General features: G+C 34.0%; 1 protein-coding gene and 1 pseudogene across 3 annotated transcripts in view; both read right to left on the reverse strand.

Moving 5' to 3' along the window:
- LOC118766775 overlaps positions 1-16,532 on the reverse strand; it is a 250,329-nt gene that overhangs the window by 123,258 nt on the left and 110,539 nt on the right. For all 3 annotated transcript variants that reach the window (XM_036510483.1, XM_036510484.1, XM_036510485.1), the window contains exon 2: positions 7,740-7,847. The gene's annotated coding sequence lies outside the window, so the exon portion shown is untranslated. The remainder of the gene's footprint in view (positions 1-7,739; positions 7,848-16,532) is intronic.
- LOC115221146 lies at positions 16,196-16,285 on the reverse strand (annotated as a pseudogene).

The raw sequence follows: 16,532 nt of genomic DNA on the forward strand, positions 1-16,532 counted from the left end.
GCTTTCACTATAAAGGAAGAGTTCTACCCAAAGCTAGAGCAGGACACATCCAAGGTGCCTCAAAGTAAAAGGAGGGCCAAATCTATGAAGTTATGTTGCAAACTTTATTATTGCACAACTATGCCTGTGCAAACTTGTGGACACACAAATATACAGATGTATGTATGTATGTATGTATGTATGTATGTATGTATGTATGTATGTATGTATGTATGTATGTATGTATGTATGTATGTATGTATGTATGTATGTCACAGTTCAGGTTTATTTCAAAATTTCTTGATAGTAGAGAAAAAGTCAGTTTCTAACCAAGATCCAAGTCTCCTTCATTGGAATTTCAACAGAGTACTTTTGCATGTATGTATGTAAATATATGTGCAGATTTGTTTGTTTTGCTTTATGTATGTCTTCTCATGCATATAGTTGCATATCTAGCCATGCTCATATATACTTAAATGATAAACTTCGGGAAAGTTTTACAGATTTTTCCAGTTCCAGTGATGGATTGGATCTATAGTCTTCAAATCAGCTTTCTCCTTTCTGATTTTGAGAAGCCTATTTCCTCAAGATTGGTATTTAGGCAACGTGTTATATATCCCAGGGCCCCAATGTATGTATATATATAAGTAATGTAATGCTTGTATGTTAATATGTATATATTTAAGTATGTATGTAATGTATGTATATATGTAAAGTATGTGTGTATGAAAGTAGTTCTTGTGTAACTGTAATGGGTTAGATTATATATATATATATAATATATATATATATAATATATATATATATATATGTATGTATATAAATGTACACAGAAGTTCGATCTTAAATGATGATAATGATGTATGCTTGTGTGTGAGCTTGTATATAATATTCCATGCTAGCATGAGTTGGACAATATATGTATAAGCATGTATATGTTTGTGTATGTGTGTGTGTATGCAGACATAATATATATATATTTTATTAATTCATCTCTCTCTCTCTCTCTCTCTCTCTATATATATATATATATATATATACACACATATAGAGAGAGAGAGAGAAAGAAAGATAAAAAGAGAGAGCTTGTGAGAAAATACATACAAACATATATATAGAAATATATCTCTATACGAAACATTACAACTTAGATTAATAAATTTTGAAGATTTAGGTTAAGTCTGTTGACACACTACATTTCTTATCTTCCTATCTACATGCGCATAACATACATGGCATGGTGAATCTCATGGTCAATGCAACCATCTAGATGCATCATCTCTGCACCGGCATTCTCTTGTAGAATTATATTTTTAAATGTTAATCATAATCCCCTTTTCTACGAGTCATTTCCATTAACAGTGAATATGTCCAGATATTTGACAGGGTCTTCTCCTCTTGGATAACAAAGTCTTTCACATTCAGTGATTCTTAAAATCAAACACCATTTTTGTCCTCTGGTAGCTTTAACATTACTGTAGTTACTTTTGTTGTTATTGTTGTTGTTGTTGTTGTTAGTGATGGTGGTGGTGGTTCTAGGGTGGTTGGGGATCGCAGTCATTACTGTTGTTGTTGTTGTTGTTGTGTTTGTGGTTTTGTTTGTTTGCTTTTTGTTATAGTTGTGTCAGTTGATGAAGTGGTTTTTGTCCTTGTTCTTGATGTTCTTGTGCTTGTCGTTGTTGTTATATACCAGCATCTAATCTGGATTAACCTGCTTTGCTTCTTCAGAAAGATGAAGCAAAAATTTTTCTTTTCTCCATCAAAGATTAAAATATATGTACGTATGCAAACACACGTGTACAAATATACATATACACATTAAATACACACAGACACACACACACCAATTCAAACACACACACACACACACACACTTTCTGTATGTGTATGTATACATAGAAAGAGTGAAATATACAGAGACACCTATACATACACAAGAATATAGATGATGAGATAAACTGTCTATGCAGATACACATTTGCATAAATGTATGTGTACATAGTACATGCATGTGTGTGTATTTTTGTGTGGGTGTGTTTAAATGTATATTTGTATGTATATATGCCTGTGTGCTTGTGGGTGTGTATGTAGCAGGCAAATGCATTTCGTAATGTTAATATTGACAAAATGCAGTTCAAGTGATTCCATATTGAAACACAAGAACTTTTAGATGGAAGACATATATATACTAAAAATGAAATACTTATAGGAAAGAGATTGTCAAGAATAATCTAAAAGTATACATATATATATATATGTATACATATGTATGTGTATATATATATATATATGTACGTATGTGTATATATGTATGTATGTATGTATGTGTGTGTATATATATATATATGTATATACATATGTATGTGTATATATATATATGTATATACATATGTATGCATATGTATATGTATATGTATATACATATGTATGCATATGTATATGTATATGTATATATATATATACATATATATGTGTATATATATATATATATATATATATATATATATATACATATGTATGCATATGTATATGTATATATGTATACATATATATGTGCACACATATATATACATATATATGTGTATATATATATATATATATATATATATTATATATATATATGCATATATATCTATGTGTGTATGTGCAGATAGATAGATAGATAGACAGATAGATAGATAGATAGATAGATAGATAGATAGAGATAGACAGATAGATAGATAGATAGATAGATAGATAGATAGATAGATAGATAGATAGATAGATAGATAGATAGATAGATAGATAGATAGATAGATAGGTAGATCGATAGATAAACAGAATAACATACCTACATACAGATAGACAGATAGATCAGAGAGATAGACAAACAAATACATGTGCCACACAGACCGATAAATAAATTGCTAGATACATACACATAGGCATAATTTCATTAATTTTATTCTGAATATATATTTCATTAGTACCATATCGTTTATATTCTTTCTGTGAATCATTCAGTTATTCTATTTCCAGTTTTTTTGGCTCCATTATATTGAGTTGTTTGCTTATTAATTTCATATTCATATCTTCTTTTTATTTAATTTGTTTCATCAAATTCAACATGCACACACAAACACATAAACATACAAACACACATGCATACACAGAAATATATATATATATTTATAATTATAACAATAATTAAGGGTTTAGCAACAAGTTGCTTCACCACATACCGAAAATTTAGAAATAGCAGCCAAAAGACTTATTTCTTTTCACTACAAAATATGACTCCACAGATAAACATATCTGAGTTACAGATATGGTTATCTGCTATTTCTAAATTTTCAGTATGCGGTGAAGCAACTTGTTGCTAAACCATTAATTATTGTTATAATCTTTATATATAAAAGTGAAGTTGTGTGTCTGTCTCCTACTATTTAGATTCCTAACTACTCCCACATTTTGCGGTGCAGTGTAACCAAAAGCGGGTATCTTAGAGTTGAGATTCATATCGAGCCCTTCTGGGTATTAGTGCGCGTCTACGATGAGTCTACGATTTAAAAAAAAAATTACCATCATTTTTTCCCATTTTTAATGCATTTTTTTTTGCTATTATATAAGGGAAGTAACTCTCTAAAAATGTATTATTAAATCTCAGAACGTAAAAAGCTACAGTAACACCCCCCTTTGTGGTTAGCCATATTGAGATGGCTATTATACTTTACATCTCTAAAATTGCTTGTATAGTTATTTCCCTTACAAACCCAAGCAACGCTGGGCGATACTGCTAGTTATATATAAGAAAGACTTCTTGTATAAGTTTTTATCGAATATGGTTATTTTCCATACTGAAATGACTTGGTAAAATTTATTATTAAATTAATAATTTTTTATCCTATATCTATATATGTGTGTGTGTGTGTGTGTGCCTAATGCTGGAGTCAAGTAATTGGCATCTGTGCTGGTGGCATGTTAAAAGCACTCATTACACTCTCTGGAGTGGTTGGCATTAGGAAGGGCATCCAGCCATAGAAACCATGTCAAATCAGATTAGAACCTGGTGTAGCTCTCCAGCTTACCAGTTTCAGTCAAACCATCTAACCCAGGCCGGCATGGAAAACAGATGCTAAATAGTGATGATGATGATGATAATGTATATATATATATAGGTGCAGGCATGGCTGTGTGGTAAGAACCTTACTTCCCAACAACATGGTTGTAGGTTCAGTCCTAGTGTGTGGCACCTTGGGCAAGTATTTTGTATTATAGCTTCAGGCTAACCAAAGCCTTGTGAGTGGATTTGGAAGACAGAAACTGAAAGAAGCCTGTCATGTATATATATATATATATATATATATATATATATGTGTATAATATTATGGAATATTATTCCAAACTTACAGGGAAAATCTCAATTTAGAAATACTAAATAAAATTTCACAAAATATAATATATAAATTAGAAAAAAAAAATCACCTTTTATCAATTCAACAATGAAAAAATTAAATTGTGCAAGGTGCCACACAGTGGGAGTGAATCCAGAACCATATGGTTGGAAAGCAAGCTTCTTACCACACAATCTTTTAGCATTTACCTTTTACTTGTTTGGGTCGGTTGACAGTGGCCATGCTGGGCCATCACTTTAAAGGATTTTTAGTTGATTGATGAGACCCAGTACTGTTTTTTTTTGTTTTCTTGCAAGCGAGGTACTTATTCTATTGGTCTCTTTTGCTGAACTGCGAAGTTAGAGAGATGCAAACACAATAATTGTTAAGCAGTGGTAGGGGAGTCCTCAGACACAAAGAAACACACACACAGAGTTAGATAGATGGGTAGATGGATGGATGGATGGATGGATAGATAGACATGTTTCTTTCAATTTCCATCTACTGAATCCAATCACAAGACTTTGGTCAGTTTGGGGCAATAGTTGAAGACATTTACCCAAGGTGCCACACAGTGGGACTGAACCCAGAACAATGTAGCTCTGATACAAACTTCTTACCACACAGCCACACCTGCATCTATAACCAGCGGTTGATCTGGACCACAGAACAGCCTGCTCATGAAATTAATGTGCAAGTGGATGTGCACTGCACAGACATACAAACCCTTAATGTAGATGTTAGGGAGATTCAGCCTAACACAAGAGTATGACAGGGGTGACCCTTTGAAATACAGATACAGCTCAATTTTGCCAGCTGAATGGACTGGAGCAAGGGGGAATCAAGTTTCTTGCTCAAAGACACAATGCACTGCAAAGAATCAAACTTGCAATCTTATGATCATGAGTGAACACCCTAACCACTAAGCTGTGCTCCTTCACCATATATATGTGTGTATGAGTGTGTACATATGTAATTCAAGTCCTTATGTAATTTGAGTCCTGCAAGTAGCTTTCTGCAATTTTACCAATCGCAGAGCTTTTTTTTTAATCCTATATATTATGGTGCTATTACTTATACCTGGATTCACATATGACATACAATCCTTATAAAAGAAACTTATATACATATTTCTTAATGTGTATATATTTAAATCCTAAATGTAAACAGACTTAAACAAACATTTTCCATAACAATGGAGGAAATAGATTGTATAAACATTTTTCTTTCATATATATGTATGTATATATATATGTATATATATATATATATTATATATATATATATATATATATATATATATATATACAAAATAATATGTGACAATTATTCAATAGCCAAGATAAAACTCTGAGTTTTGGATGCCGAGGTGGAAATCCACAACACCATCTTTCGGTTATCTGGCCAGATAACCGAAGAGATGGTGTTGTGGAATTTCCACCTCGGCATCCAAAACTCAGAGTTTTATCTTGGCTATTGAATAATTGTCACATATTATTTTACAGATAAATTTCCTCTATTTACATAATATTGAAGTCTCTTTCTTTCTTTTGTTATCTTACCATTTTTACCAATATATATATATATAGTAAATCCACCAAAAAGGAAGAACAAACACAAAAAAGCAACATCGTGAGGATGTGGTACATGTAAAGTATTAGCTGATGCTCGGGGAAGGAAAGAAGGGTAGTTTTATGTCTTGAGCAAAGCTCTTCTTCAGAAACAGCAGACAGAGGAAAGTCCAAAAGAAAAGGAAGATGGAGGAAAAAAAAATCACTAACGATTCACATTTGGTTACAACATATATATATATTTATTACAACAAAAGTTTATATCTTGGACATAGAGTTACTCAAGGTATTGCACCCACAAAGCTAAAACCTTGTGGACAGCTCGTCAGACTATATAAAATTAATCATCGTCGTCATCATCATCATTTAATGTCTGTTTTCCATGCAGTCATGGGTTGGATGGTCTGACAAGAGTTAGCAAGTCAGTGGACTGTACCAAACTCCACTGTCTGATTACGCAAGATAAGCACTTTACAGATATTTATTTTCTTATTCTTTTTTTTTATCCCTCTGCTTAAGGGTAAATAACCCATACCTATTAACGTTTTTTTTCGGATTCCTTGAATTCTGAGCATTTCCTCATGTCTGCAACGTAAATATTTTAAAATTTTGTATTTATATAGAATCTGACGAGCTGTCCACAAGGCTTTAATTTTGTGGGTGCGAAACCCTGAGTAACTCTATGTCTAAGATATAAAATTTTGTTGTAATAATTACTGCTCTATATTTTTAGAGTGTGCTTCTGTCTGATACATATTTTTTTATTAACTACTAGCAGTATCGCCCGGCGTTGCTTGGGTTTGTAAGGGAAATAACTATCATCATCATCATCATCATCATTTAGCGTCCGTTTTCCATGCTAGCATGGGTTGGACGGTTCTACTGGGTCTGTGAAAGCCAGAAGGCTTCATCAGGCCAGTCAAATCTGGCAGTGTTTCTACCGGCTGGATGCCCTTCCAACGCAACCCACTCCGTGGTGTAGTGGGTGCTTTTTACGTGCACCCGCACTGTATATATAATGTGTGGTATATATATATATATCTATTTTATAGAGAGAAGAGAGAGAGAGAGAGATGACTTAATAAAAGATATATAATTATGTCTGCATACACACACACATCACATAAACATATCTGCTTAACATATATTGTCCAACTCATGCTAGCGGGAATATTATATACAAATTAAAACTATATAAGCATTTTTAGAGATGTAATGTATAATAGTCATCTCAATATGGCTAACCACAAAGGGGGTGGTGTTACTGTAGCTTTTTACATTCTGAGATTTACTAATAAATTTTTAGAGAGTTACTTCCCTTATATATGCCAAAAATGCATTAAAAATGGGAAAAATTGATGGTAAATTTTTTTTTAAATCGTCGACTCATCGTAGACATGCGCTAATACCCAGAAGGGCTCGATACGAATCACGACTATAAGATACCCGCTTTTGGTTAAACTGCACCGCAAAATGTGGGAGTAGTTAGGAATCTAAATCGTAAGAGACAGACAGCACACAACCTCACTTTTATATATAAAGATATATATGTATATATATATATATATATAATGTATACATATATAATATATATATATTATATATATATATATATATATATATATATATATATATATATATTGCAGAAACTTCTTTTGTTGAAAGTATTTTGTAGAAGCTGTTTTTTTTGGGGTTTTTTTTGGTTTAAAAATACAAGGTGAGAAAGGAAAGTAAATTTCCTGCCTTTTAAAAGGTAAATAAGTATAAATATCAATAAAATCAAAACTACAATAAAAAAAAAGAATTCTTCTCCTACCTTCTCTTGCTCTGATTATTCAGATTTGTAATTTCCCTATTTCTTCTGATTGCTTTTCTTATCTGAGATAATTTTGTCAAATTTCCAAAAAGACAAGATTTTTTTTTGCTGTAATTAAAAAAAGATAAATTTCCTGTTAAAATTTTGCACTGAATTTTCCCCAAATATTTCTATTTTTTCATTGTTGTTAATGTTATTGTTACTAAACAGATTAATTTCAATACCACATGCACTATAAATTCAGTAACATCTGTTAAATGAGCTGTTAAGTGATCTTCTGCATACTCACTTAACCTGTTCAACATGGCAACCGCATCAGATTTATAATCATTATTATTATCATTATTAAGGTGGTAAGTGGGCAGAATTGTTAGCATGCTGTGTAAAATGTTCAACAGCATTTTGTCAATTTTTACATGTGGCCGTTGCCAGCCTCGCCTGGCCCCGTGCCGGTGGCACGTAAAAAGCACCATCCGTCCATGGCCGTTTGCCAGCTCCGTCTGGCACCTGTGCGGGTGGCACGTAAAAAGCACCCACTACACTCACGGAGTGGTTGGCATTAGGAAGGGCATCCAGCCTTAGAAACACTGCCAGATCAGACTGGGCCTGATGCAGCCTTCTGGCTTCACAGACCCCAGTTGAACCGTCCAACCCATGCTAGCATGGAAAGCGGACGCTAAATGATGATGATGATGATGATGAATTCAAATTCCACCAAGGTAGACATTTTTTTTCCATTCTTTTGGGGTTAATAAATTAATTAGGTACTAGTTGCACAACTAGGGTTGATCTAATCAACTGGCCCCCTCCCCTAAAATTTCGTGACTTGTGCCGAGAATAGAAAAGATTAGTGTTATCATTATTAACGTGGTAAGCTGGCAGAGTTGTTAGCATGCAGGGAAAAATGCTCAGCAGCATTATGTCAATTTTTATGTTGTGAGTTCAAATCCTGCCGAGGTCAACTTTGCTTTTTATCTTTTTAGGGTCAATGAAATAAATACCAGTGGAGCATTTGGGTTGATTTGATTGACTAATCCCCTTCCCTCAAATTTCAGGCCTTGTTCCTATTGTAGAAAGGATCATTATCCTTAAAAAGGCAGCAAGCTGGCAGAATTGTTAGCATGCCAGGCAAAATGCTTTGAGGCATTTTGTCTGTTTTTACATTCTGAGTTCAAATTCCACCAAGGTTGACTTTGCTTTTCGTCCTCTTGGGGGTCGACAAATTAAAGTACCAGTGAAACACTGGGGTTGAAGCAATTGACTAGCCCCACCCTCATTCCAAATTTCAGGCCTTGTGCTTTAGTAGAAAGGATTATTATTGTTATCATTTTTTAAGGCAGTGAGCTGGTGGAATTGTTAGCACACTGGGCAAGATGCTTAGTGGCAGTTTGTCCCTCTTCATGTTCAGAGTTCAAATTCCACAGAGGTCAATTTTGCCTCTCATCCTTTTATCAACCTTGGAAATTATCTTTTTTAAATCACACTGAGAATTACACCCTACCACTATCTTTAAAAAGACCAACACACCAGGTAATGGAGTTCTAAGTGGACTATACCAGAATGAACGACAGAGTAGTCATGGCTGGAATGCCTTTACTCGAAACTTTATTCAATCAGGTCTGACGCAGTGTGAAATAACAACAAAAGCAATGTCTGCATGACTCTGCAGAACAATTACTCACCAAACCTCACAACATTAAGAGTCACTGCCTTTTCTGGCAGTCTTTGATTTATATATATCACCTTCGCAAATCTAAAGTAATGTGGAAATCATACCTTGTATTATAAAGTCCTTAAATTAAGATTTCTATCATTTTCTATTATCTCTCAAACACCACCACCACCATCATCATCATCATCATTTAATTTCCAGTGTCCATACTGCCATGGGTTGGACGGTTTGACCAAGGCTGGTAAGCTGGAGAGCTACACAAGGTTCCAGTCAGATTTGACATAGTTTCTACAGCTGGATGCCCTTCCTAACACCAACCACTCTGCAAGTATAATGGGTGCTTTTACATGCCACCAGCACAGGTGCCATTTGCATGACACCAGTATCTTCCATGACTACAATTCCACTTGGTCTGATGGGTCTTCTTCTGAAGCACAGCATATTGCCAAAGGTCTCAGTCATTTGTTATTGCCTTCAATGATTTCAAATATAGCAGTTGGTGACAAACTGGTACCATTTAACATGTTTTTTTATAAATTAATTTTCATCTCTCTCTTTCTCTCTCTCTCTCACACACACAATCACATGCACACACCATTTTACAAAGTCCCATGGAAAATAAAGCATCAATTCCATAAGTGTGATGTGCCAAAAATTTCTCCTTCAATAAGTTGCTATGCCCCTAGTGTTCTAGCATAAACAACGAAATCTCCACAGCTCAAAAACCCTTCTCTTCACAACATATGTAATCTCCTTGATTCTATAATTCATTCAGATTCCAACAATGGTACTAAAAAGATGTAATGTACCATAAATGCAAACAGTAGGAGTAGGATTGGCTGTGTGGTAAGTAGCTTGCTTACCAGCCACATGGTTCCGGGTTCATGTACCACTGCGTAGCACCTTGTTCAAGTGTCTTCTACTATAGCTTTGGGCTGACCAAAGCCCTGTGAGTGGATTTGGTAGACAGAAACTGAAAGAAGCCCATCGTATATATGTATGTATGTATATATATATGTGTGTGTGTGTGTGTGTGTGTGTGTGTGTGTATGTGTGTGTGTATGTGTGTGTGTATATATTTGTGTAGCTGTGTTTGTCCCCCCAAACATCACTTGACAACCAATGCTGGTGTGTTTACGTCCTCGTAACTTAGCGGTTTGGCAAAAGAGACTGACAGAATAAGTACTAGGCTTACAAAGAATAAGTCCTGGGGTCGATTTGCTCGACTAAAGGCAGTGCTCCAGCATGGCCACAGTCAAATGACTGAAACAAGTAAAAGAGTAAAAGAGTACCCAAAATAAAATGACTTAGCTTGCTGTGAGAAAGAGGAGAAATCTGGAGTACCATGCAGGAGCCCTTCATTAGATCAAGGGCCTTTGTTGAAAAACAACAGACATTTGTTCACTTCTTATTCTCAAAACAAACTATCTTATCTAATTTTGTTATTTATTTATGTTCAGTTATTTTCCAAATAAATTTTCTAAACTAATGCAGACCGTCAGTTATGTCTTTGAAATTCTATTGTTTCACTGCCATAAATGTATTTGTTACATTCCCGGTACCACTGTATCATTTCTTCACCATTATCTTATCATAAATACTAAATTGTGTAAACGATATTGAACTGCAATACTAAAATTGATTTTAAAACAGAACTTGCAAAAGGAATACACAGAAGAAAAAAGATGAAAAGAACAAAGAAAATATAGAACAGACAAAAAAAAATATGTAAAATATAGAAAAGTGGAAATATATATAAAACAAAAGATAGAATAAAATAATGCAAAATTAAATATAAAAAACATGAAATTTTAAATGTAATAAAACTAAAATAACAGGAAGAAGATTGAAAATATGGGAAGAAAACAGTATGGAGGGGAATGGATGGGGAATTTGTGGTAAGATATTTTGTGGGTGGAGGTGCATGACGTGGTGGTCAGGGTGTTGAAATCAGGAGCATAAGATTGTGGTTTTGATTCTAGGACTGGGCAATGCGTTGTGCATTTGAGCAAAACACTTCATTTTATATTGTTCCAGACCACTCAGGTGGAGAAATGAGTAATTCTACAAAGGAGTAGAGTTCCAGCCAGGGAGGAATATATGTTCTAGAGAAACTAGGAAACTGGTCCTATGCTCCTTACAGAGTAATGTAGACTAGCCAAAACACGAAGGGGTAGAAATATGGTAGGCTTAACGGTGGTAGTGATGTGGAGGTAAAAAGAACTGAATGGTAAGGTACCGAAAAACAACCCTTCGAAGAAGACAATAATTGGGACTGTGTAATGATGGTAATGGAGATGGCAGTTGTGGTGGTCATTACTGTGTTGGTAATGTGGTAACTTAGTAACATACAAGCATGCAACCATTGCCTTTCCAACATTCCCACCACCACCATCACCAACAACAACAACAACACTACCATCTCCACCACACCTACTACACCACCACCATATGATTCTGCCAGCTACTTTAACTAACATTGGTTTCAAATTTTGGCACAAGGCCAGCAAGTTCAGAGGAGGGAACAAGTCAATAACATCGACTGCTCGACTGGTGTTTATTTCAGCGATCTCAAAAGGGATGAAAGGCAAAGTCGATTTAGGTGGGATTTGAACACAGAACGTAATGACAGACGAGATGTTGCTAAACATTTTGCCCAGCATGCTAACGATTCTCCCAGCTTGCTGCCTTTGCTTGAATTAAAAATAATATCAGTTCCTTCTGTCTTGTTGCCTATAGGCCATGATCAACAAGCTGCAAAATATGTTTGCCAAGAAGGAAGGCTCTATGGAATTGATCAGCTTAAGAAGAAGAAGAAGAAGAAGAAGAAGAAGAAGAAGAAGAAGAAGAAAGAAGAAGAAGAAGAAGAAGAAGAAGAAGAGGAAGAAGAAGAAGAGGAAGAAGAAGAAGAAGAAGAAGAAGAAGAAGAAGAAGAAGAAGAAGAAGAAGAAGAAGAAGAAGAAGAAGAAGAAGATTAATGTGAGCTGAGAGATTTTTGTTTAATTAAAAATTTTCCGGGGTTTATTGCATCAAATATTGTTGGACTACTTAACTATCAAGCTTTCATGCAGTAGGCGTCTCCGAGTATGATATACTGACATCGCCACAGATTTAGCACCTACTTTCCATGCTTGCATGGATCAGGCAGTATCTATTGGAACAGATTTTTTACAGGCTGGATGCTCTTCTTGTTTCGAACCTTGCCTGTTTATAAGCAAACTGATACTTCTCCATGGTCAAGCATGTTCTTGCAGAATATCAAAGATGAATGATGCTGCTTGTATCACAGTTACAATGAATATACAGCTACCATGCAATATCAAGACAAGAAGACACACAAACTCACACACACACACACTCACACTCACACACACACACACCACACACATACATACATACATGTGGAAATTAGCTGCCCAGCATATATTCACATAAAGCTGAAGATCAGTGAAAAAGAGAACACCTATGCTGAACTATTGAGAAATCTGCAGTTACCCTATCCAGATTACAAGTTCAGGTTTATACCTGTAATTATTGGGGCCCTGGCACATGTAACACACTGCCTAAATACCAATACCTAATAGGTTTCTGAAAACCAGAAAGGAGAAAGTTAAATTGAAGACTACAGATCCAATCCATCGCTGGAACTGTAAAAGTCTGTAAAACTTCCCAGAAGTTTACCATTTAAATATATATGAGCATGTCTAGATATGCATCTATATGAATAAGAATACATATATAAAACATACAAATCTGCACATACATACATACATACATACATACACATACATACATACATACATACATACATACATACATATGTACATACATACAAACAAAAATACCCTGTTGTTGATGTTGAAATTCCAATGAAGGAGCCTTAGATCTTGGTTAGAAACTGGTTTCTTCTCTATTGGCAAGAAATCTTGAAATAGACTTAATAATGACATACATACATACATACATACATACATATACATACATACATGCATACGTACATACATACATTATTTTCTATAAGTTCATCTGTTGTTGAGGATAACCAAGGGTATCGCATGGGAGATGTCAAGTCAAGGTGTATCCAGCTGTGGCCAATCGGTCCAATGTGGGCTCAAAAGGCTCACCTACAGGTTGGGCACTTGTGGCCTGCTGAGACTGAATGCAAGGTGTTGGCTCTGGACCTCCGCAGTTTGTATTTGCATTTCATTTGTGCACCTACATGCATATACAGCGGGCTCTGTTTAGCTTCCATCAAGCAGATCTACTCTCAAGGCTTTGATCAGCATGGGGCTATACTAAAGACATTGCTCTAGGTGTCACAAAGCAGGACTGAACCCATTACCAGGTGACTGGGAAACAAAACCTCTTACCACACAGCCACACCAGTGCCTGTTTCACCCAGTCATTCTGGAAGTAAAAATTCTAAGGCTTGAACTCATAACTATTTAGTCTGGTCTAGTCCGGTCTAGTCTGGTCAGCAGTCAATGGCACAATAGTTGAAATATCTCATTCATTGTGCCACTCAATTAAAAGTATAACACAACAAACCACTACAATAACAATAACAACAACGGAAGCAAACTCAACATTAACAATAATGATAATAACAATGAACATCAGTAATTAAGCAATGTAGACAGATTGATTATTAGACTGAGAAATTAATCACAGAACTGATTCTTCTATCTCCAAGATAGACATTTATTTGCTTGTCATATAAAAAAAAACAAAAATACAAAGAAACAAAAAAGTAAAGCACACACACACACACACATATGCACATAATATACATACATGCATATATATATATATCCACACATACATACGTATGTGTATATATATATATATATATATATATATACATATATATATGCACATATATATATGTATATATATATGTACACATATATATGTATATATAAATATATATTCATACATATGTATATATATATATATAATCACTGTAGTGCAGGCATTAACGTGGAGAGACACACATACATACACACACACACACAAGCCCACCATATAATGAAAACAAAAATTCTTTAAGTCTCTGATGGTAATCTCCAGACTGATAGTTAATTTAATCAAGAGCAACAATAACAACAATAACTATATAACAACAACAACAACAACAACAATAACAGCAAGAACAGAATTGTTAAAAAGGAAAAGAAAACAAAAAAACAATGAAAAGGAAGAATTTAGAAAAATAAGAAAGAGATAAAAAGATAAAGGAAGAGAGAGAGAGAGAGGGAGAGAGAGGATTAGGAAGAGGAGAATAAAACAAGAAAATAACATCATATATATATATTATATATATATATATATATATATATATATAACATCATGTACATATAAATATATACAGACACGTGTGTGTGTGTGTGTGTGTGTATGCACACACCACATACATGTATATAAGCGCACAAAGCAAACTGTGTATAAAAGTGAAAAAGCAAAGCAAAAAAATAAAACAAATGTTTAAATGAACTTTGCAGACTGAAATAATTATCGAGAAAATAGAAAACACATGCACATATACACATATATACGTAACACATATGTATATATATATATATACATACATACATACATACATACATACATATATATATATATTATATATATATATATATATATATATGTATGTATATATATTATATATATATATATATATATATATATATATATATATATATATATATATATAAATATATATACATACATATATATATATATATATATATATATATATATATATATATATATATAAACAGGTGTGTACGTGTGTGTGTGTCTATCATTCAGTAATTGAGATTTCCTGTGCAGCTGCATAACACATCATTGCAAGGTTCATTTGCAGCAGAGGAACTTGAGTGCAGGGTTTCTTATATATCAAAGCGCCACACACAAGCACACACATACACACACTCGAAAACATACGTGATGCGAATATACAAAATACATATGATCACACACACATACACGCACACACACATACACACACACACAAACACATATATATATATATATATATATATATTATATATATATATATATGTATATGTATTCACTCTTCTACATGTGTATATTCTCAAATTAACTAACTCGATACTAGTTTCAAAATAAAAGAAATAGAAAAAGGAAAGGAAAATCAAGAGACAAACAAGCAACATGTATTGAGGCACTTTAAATGTTTCTGAAAGTAATCAGAAAAATCAGATACATCAGCTTCAATTATACAGGAGAGATCTTGTCTTAATGTCTTATTTCTTGCTTTCATTCTTTCTTTCTATGTTAGCATTGGCTGTTTAGAAGCTTGTTTACTGCATAACATACTAACAACAGTCTGCATCTACTCAAATACAACAAGGTTCTGAATAGAAAGTTTTTTTTTCCTCAATTGAAAAATAGTCAAAAATTACATTAAGTCATGTAATATCATATTAATATTATTTCTTTCACTTTCTATATTTTTGAGGGAAAATTTATTAACAAAATTTTTTTAAAAAATTATATAAGTTATAGTTGTGTGGTTAAAAAGCTTGATTCACAACCATATGATTTTGGGTTCAGTCCCACCATATGGCACCTTGGACACATATCTTCTACAATAGACCCTGACTGACCAATGCCTTATGAAAGAATTTGGTTGATGAAAATACTTGCAGAAGCCCATTATATGTACATCCTTTACCATTTTTAAAAAATCTTTTACTTGTTTCAATCATTAGACTGCAGCCATACTGGGACTCCACCATGTGCCCCAGCATGGCCCCAACATGAATTTGGGTGTTGTTCTAGCACAGGAGCCATGCTAATCTTCTCTGTATTGTTCATATTTTAGAATATGTAAAACTGTAGCTCATACATGCACTGCCATATATATTTGTGTTTGTGTATAAATATGTATGTATGTATGTATGAGAAAGTAAGGAGGGATGTCAGGAAGGGCATCACTGTTATACTTCCAGAAGGGAAGGGTCTTCTTTGATGCTGACATGCAATGTCTGTGCAAGACCCTGCCTCAGTAAAGCTGGACTCAAGAGTCATCTTCGTAGTCATAAAAAGAGACAGATGAGTGACAACCTGGCCACTGGTGGTGGTGTAACACACCA

This window comes from Octopus sinensis, linkage group LG17 (genome assembly GCF_006345805.1).
Source record: "Octopus sinensis linkage group LG17, ASM634580v1, whole genome shotgun sequence".
Taxonomy (NCBI): Eukaryota; Metazoa; Mollusca; class Cephalopoda; order Octopoda; family Octopodidae; genus Octopus; species Octopus sinensis.